Source organism: Lethenteron reissneri, chromosome 63, assembly GCF_015708825.2.
Source record: "Lethenteron reissneri isolate LAM-NWPU_2019-01 chromosome 63, ASM1570882v1, whole genome shotgun sequence".
Lineage (NCBI taxonomy): Eukaryota > Metazoa > Chordata > Hyperoartia > Petromyzontiformes > Petromyzontidae > Lethenteron > Lethenteron reissneri.
Window position 1 is genome coordinate 9,726,589 of NC_083841.1, and position 5,942 is coordinate 9,732,530.

Sequence of the window (5,942 nt, forward strand, 5' to 3'; positions counted from 1 at the left end):
TGGAAAACCTCTTCAACATCATGTCAACGTCCGTTTTAAAGTATCATTTCTACCTTGCTGCTAGACGGATAAACACAAATGTATATCTCAGTCTCTCCAACACACATGAGACAAAAACAGGCCTTCCAGTTTTACTCTTTCAATCGTTCAGTTTCAGAGTGGCTGGTGTGCTGCCTCATTGAGGTCGTTTATGTAATTTTGGTTAATCACAACTAAGCTGAACTGTCGCTGAAGACATAAACTATCACAATTAAACAATGAATGAGGCAGCAGTAGACCTGCAATTGCTGTGTGATGCAGCAAGGCACCATGGAATCTGGTGTGCAGGAGAGAGTGAACTATAAAGCAGGGGTTCCCAAACTTTACCATGACAAGGCCCCCCATATACCAGTAGATTCCAGCCAAGGCCCCCCTGACATGGGCCGTGCCACACTCTTTTTTCTGTGCACCTCCTTTCACAACTCGATGGAGTTGGTGCATCCCTAAACCCATCCAAGTACAACAGGAAACATAGTAAGACATATACACTGTAAAGAGGAAAATGATGACACAGTCACAGAAGATCCACCATTAGCCTTCCCTTTTCATATCATGCCCAAACAGCAGGCAGCGCATGGACATAGCGTGCTACCGTAGTCTAGGTCTGTGAGGCAGCGCACCACTGGGATATATACAGTATATAATAAATAATAACGATTATAGTAGTAATGTTCAGAGATGCAATAGATTATTATAGTGGAGTTCTTAACTAATGGGGATATTGTTTAGCTTATTTTTGGTTTAATTTGGTTTATTTTACTTATTTAATTTATTCAATTATTTTGTTTTGCTATACTTTTCATGCCAACTTGCCATGGCCCCCCTAGCACCCCCTCGCGGCACCCAGGGGTCCCCGTCCCCACTTTGAAAACCACTGCTATAAAGCATATGACTTCAGTTTCTTGAGGGAAAGGGCTTTCTTATGACTTTTGAAGCAGTGAAAATATTCTTAATATTGCATACACTGAAACTGAAATGTATTATCGTATACCGTAGTGTACAATAGACAATGAATATTAACACAACAACATTGATATGAGTAAAGAGTAGTTTCAAATACAACATGTGTGGCTATAAGGGATTTTCTGACATCTGTTTCATATTCTTTTCTGTTACAGGTATGAAGAATACCAGATGAACAAAAGCATCGTAGATGAACCACAACAGCCTTCAATCTCACAATTCCTGGACACTCGTGTAGGGCGTTACAGCATGAGCCACCCACAGCAGAAGGCCATCTCCAATGCGATACTGTCTGACTTGATTATTGATTGCAATTTTCCTCTATCTATTGTGGAAAATAAGAGCTTTCGTCACTTTCTGGCTGTGCTGGACAGCAAGTATACCCCAGTCTGTCGCCGAACGCTGACCACAAAAACAGAGAGCCTTGCTGAGGAGAGACGTTCAAAGTTAAAAACTCAATTGAGCAACACTGACCATGTTTCAGTCACTGTGGACATTTGGTCTGATCGAAAGATGAGGGGATTCCTTGGTGTCACTGTGCACTGGATGGAGAGAGATGCAGAGAGGGTACAGCTAAAGACAAATCTCTTGGCCTGCAACCGCTTCAAAGGCTCTCACACAGCGGAGCGCATCTGTGACCAATTTGAGGCAATATGTGATGAATACAACATCAAAGCTAAATTGGACTATATCATTAGTGACAATGCTGCTAACATGCGCAAGGCATTTACGGTCTGCTTCCCCAGCGAACAGGAGGAAGATGATGATGCTGGAGATAATCTTGATGATCCTGAGCTATGGCATGACTTAACCCTAGAAGACCAGCAAACCGTCGATGCTGCTATGGCAAAGAAACAGCGCCTGCAGTGTTTTGCACACACATTGCAGCTGGTGGTGGGAGACGGTTTGAAAGAAACAAAAGCGGCATGTCCTTCTCTCTCCAAGTTATCAAAACTTAGCTCCCTGCTCCACACAAGCACAACGTTTAAAGACATATTCGATGGTGAATTTGGGGAGCACAGAGGCATCCCTGCTGCAGTGAGCACGAGGTGGAATTCTACACTGCGGCAGGTGAAAGCAGTCCTTCATTGTGATCAGCAAAAGCTCTGCGCAGTTCTTGAGAAGGCCGGGCATAAAGAACTGTCATTCACACTACGAGAGTGGAATCTGCTGAAGGAGTTGGTGGACATCTTGAAACCGTTCGGAGAAGCAACTGATTTGACACAGGGGGAGAAAGTCATTACAATCAGTGCAGTTGTTCCATCCGTCTTGTCCCTCAATCACCATCTTGAGAAGCTGAAGCCTCAAGTTCGTTTCCTGAGCGGCCTGGTCAGAGGTCTGCAGGCATGCCTGGAAAAAAGATTTCTTGGGATCTTCATTAATGTGAAAATGGCCCAGTCTCAAGAAGGGATCACTGCCCCCTTTTCAGACACAGTCTACCTGAAAGCAGCTGCCTTGGATCCAGCCTTTTGTCTGCTGTGGATTGAGCCCCATGTGCTGGTCAACCGTGACATCAAGGCATAGGTGGCACAACGAGTTAAAGGTAAATCTTATTGACTTGCAATGCAACTTAAATGCAACGTAAAATAATTTGATCTTAATCTGATCTAGGATCTAATGTGATATTAATCTGACTTTAACAATAATAACAATTTTCAGTCTTGCACAGTATCATCAACATCATAATCAACGTTTTTGGGTTTAGATCGCGTTTATTTATAAATGTGTCGTAACCCTCCACCACCCGACACGGCCAATCAGTAAAAATGTGTCACGTTGACAAAGACAAATAGTTCACTGCTTTAGCCCACCGGTGTGTTGAAGCCACAACATTTACAATTTGAGTACGACGTTTCGCTGGTAATTGCAACCAGCATCATCGGGCAATTCGCCAGAATGGTAAGGCTCTGCTGTGTCTCCCGTTCTTATATAGAGCAGCAGCAGGGTGACGTCATCATTAACTCATTAACTCATCAGGTGCAAAGATTCAAGGGGGGAGTGATTGTAATTATATACTAGATTAGTAATCAGGCTATTGTTACGATGCGAGTTGTAGATTAGTAATCATTTGGAATGTGTTTTATTGTGATTATGCTACATTAGTAATCAGTTAGTGGTTGTTACCCTTATAAGTAATTGTAATGTATCTTATTTAATAATACGCTTCCAGGCCGCACTAAGCCTGTAGCTGTCTGAGCGATTAAAGTTATTGCTGTTTCTCTCAATTTCAATCGATTCTCTAATTAGTCTTTGCCAGTAGTAACTAGTTTTACACAACACTTCCACGTTGTCAAAATCAATTGAGTGTCCCTGTTGGCATGCATGTTCTGCTACTGCCGAGCAGTTGTGTTTGTGATAGTTTAATATTTCTCTGGTGTTCTTTTAGTCTTACACTAACGTTACGCCCTGTCTGTCCAATATAGCATCTGCCACATACACAATTAATCCGATATACACCTTCTGTTGATAATTTAGGTAATTCGTCTTTAGTGCACGTTACTAGTTGTTGAATTTTGTGTACTGTACCAAATCTTACTGTAATGTTTTGCTTTTGCAAAACACGGGCTAATTTATCAGTTACTCCTGAGATAAATGGTATTTTTATTGTTTTAATAATCTGATCGCTTTCAGCAGTGTTGCTTTGCGATCGTGATTTGGCTTTTAGTGCTCTGTTAATTTGAGCATTATTGTAGCCATTCTGTCTTAGTGCTTCTTTAACATGTTTAATCTCTCTCACTAGACTTTCACCATCTGACACTGTTTTAGCCCGATGTATGAGCGTCTTGATAAGAGAGGATTTCTGAGCTGGGTGATGATGCGAATCTGCATTCAGATAGGCATCAGTGTGCGTTGGCTTTCTGTAAACGCTGTGTGTTATTTTACCGTTTGGGCCATGCCCAAGTAAAATATCCAGGAACGGGAGTGTGTTATTCACCTCCATTTCCATGGTGAACTGAATGGCCGGGTTTTGTGCATTGAGATGATTTAGAAAATCGTTAAGTGTATCTTTACCATGTGGCCAGACAACCAAAGTGTCATCCACATATCTAAACCAAAAGGATGGTTTTAATGTGCTCGAGGCAAGTGCTCTGGTTTCAAAGTTTTCCATGTACAAATTTGCTATAGCAGGAGATAAAGGAGAGCCCATTGCTGCTCCCTCCCTTTGTTTAAAGAATTCGCCTCTCCATAAGAAGTAAGTGTTATTTAAACAATGGTCTGCGAGTTTCGGAATATCTTTTGGTAAACCTGTATTCTTTACCAGTGTATCAAGTAATTTAAGCGACTCGCTCACTGGAACCTTAGTGAAAAGCGAAATCACATCAAAACTCACCAAAATATCATTAGGGTTAAGTTTACTATCTTTGATCATATTCACAAGATGTTCTGAATTTCTTATGAATGATGATGTCCTACCGATGTAAGGTTGAATTTGTTTAGTTACATATTTTGCTAATTTATAGGTGGCAGAGCCAATTGTACTGACTATAGGTCGTAAAGGGATGCCGACTTTATGGATCTTTGGTAGCCCATACAGTCTAGGTGGTTTTGAAGCCCTTGGCTTAATTAGGAATTGCTCATTATTTGGGATTAATGAATTTGCAATGATTGCAGTAGTCTTACGTTCCAAAGTATTAGTTGGATCTCGTTTAATTTTAATGTAGGTACTTTCCTCTAATAAATCTTTAATTTTATTATCATAATCGGCTCGTGACATCACTACTGTAGTGCGGCCCTTGTCAGCTGCTAGGATTTGAATATCTTTGTTTAGACGAAGCTCTCTTAAGGCTTTTGCCTCGTTCGAGCTGATATTTACTTTAGGTACTTTACTATTCTCAATAATTTTGGCAACCTCGTGTCTAGTCATCTCTGCCTCATTATGTGGAAGGAGTCTTACTGCTGATTCTACCTCAGCAATTATCTCATCCACTGGAATTGTGCGTGGGGTAACGGCAAAGTTAAGGCCTTTAGAGAGAATACAACACAACAGGAGTGAATTATCCAACATTTCTGAATCGCTAAAGCATTTACATTTAAATATAAGCAATAGTGTGTCCATGCATGATTGGAATATAATCGATACTATAACACAACAATCGGCTGATAATGTGTTTAATCTAACAAATGCTAACCAAATTAACAAATTTTCTAGACTTTACAATAAACAAATCCCTATTAAAAACGAACAATTTAAAAACAAAACCGTAATGAACTTGACTAACACTGATTTAACCACTGACATGATTTCTGTCCTTTCTAAAGGCCTTAACTTTGCCGTTACCCCACGCACAATTCCAGTGGATGAGATAATTTCTGAGGTAGAATCAGCAGTAAGACTCCTTCCACATAATGAGGCAGAGATGACTAGACACGAGGTTGCCAAAATTATTGAGAATAGTAAAGTACCTAAAGTAAATATCAGCTCGAACGAGGCAAAAGCCTTAAGAGAGCTTCGTCTAAACAAAGATATTCAAATCCTAGCAGCTGACAAGGGCCGCACTACAGTAGTGATGTCACGAGCCGATTATGATAATAAAATTAAAGATTTATTAGAGGAAAGTACCTACATTAAAATTAAACGAGATCCAACTAATACTTTGGAACGTAAGACTACTGCAATCATTGCAAATTCATTAATACCAAATAATGAGCAATTCCTAATTAAGCCAAGGGCTTCAAAACCACCTAGACTGTATGGGCTACCAAAGATCCATAAAGTCGGCATCCCTTTACGACCTATAGTCAGTACAATTGGCTCTGCCACCTATAAATTAGCAAAATATGTAACTAAACAAATTCAACCTTACATCGGTAGGACATCATCATTCATAAGAAATTCAGAACATCTTGTGAATATGATCAAAGATATTAAACTTAACCCTAATGATATTTTGGTGAGTTTTGATGTGATTTCGCTTTTCACTAAGGTTCCAGTGAGCGAG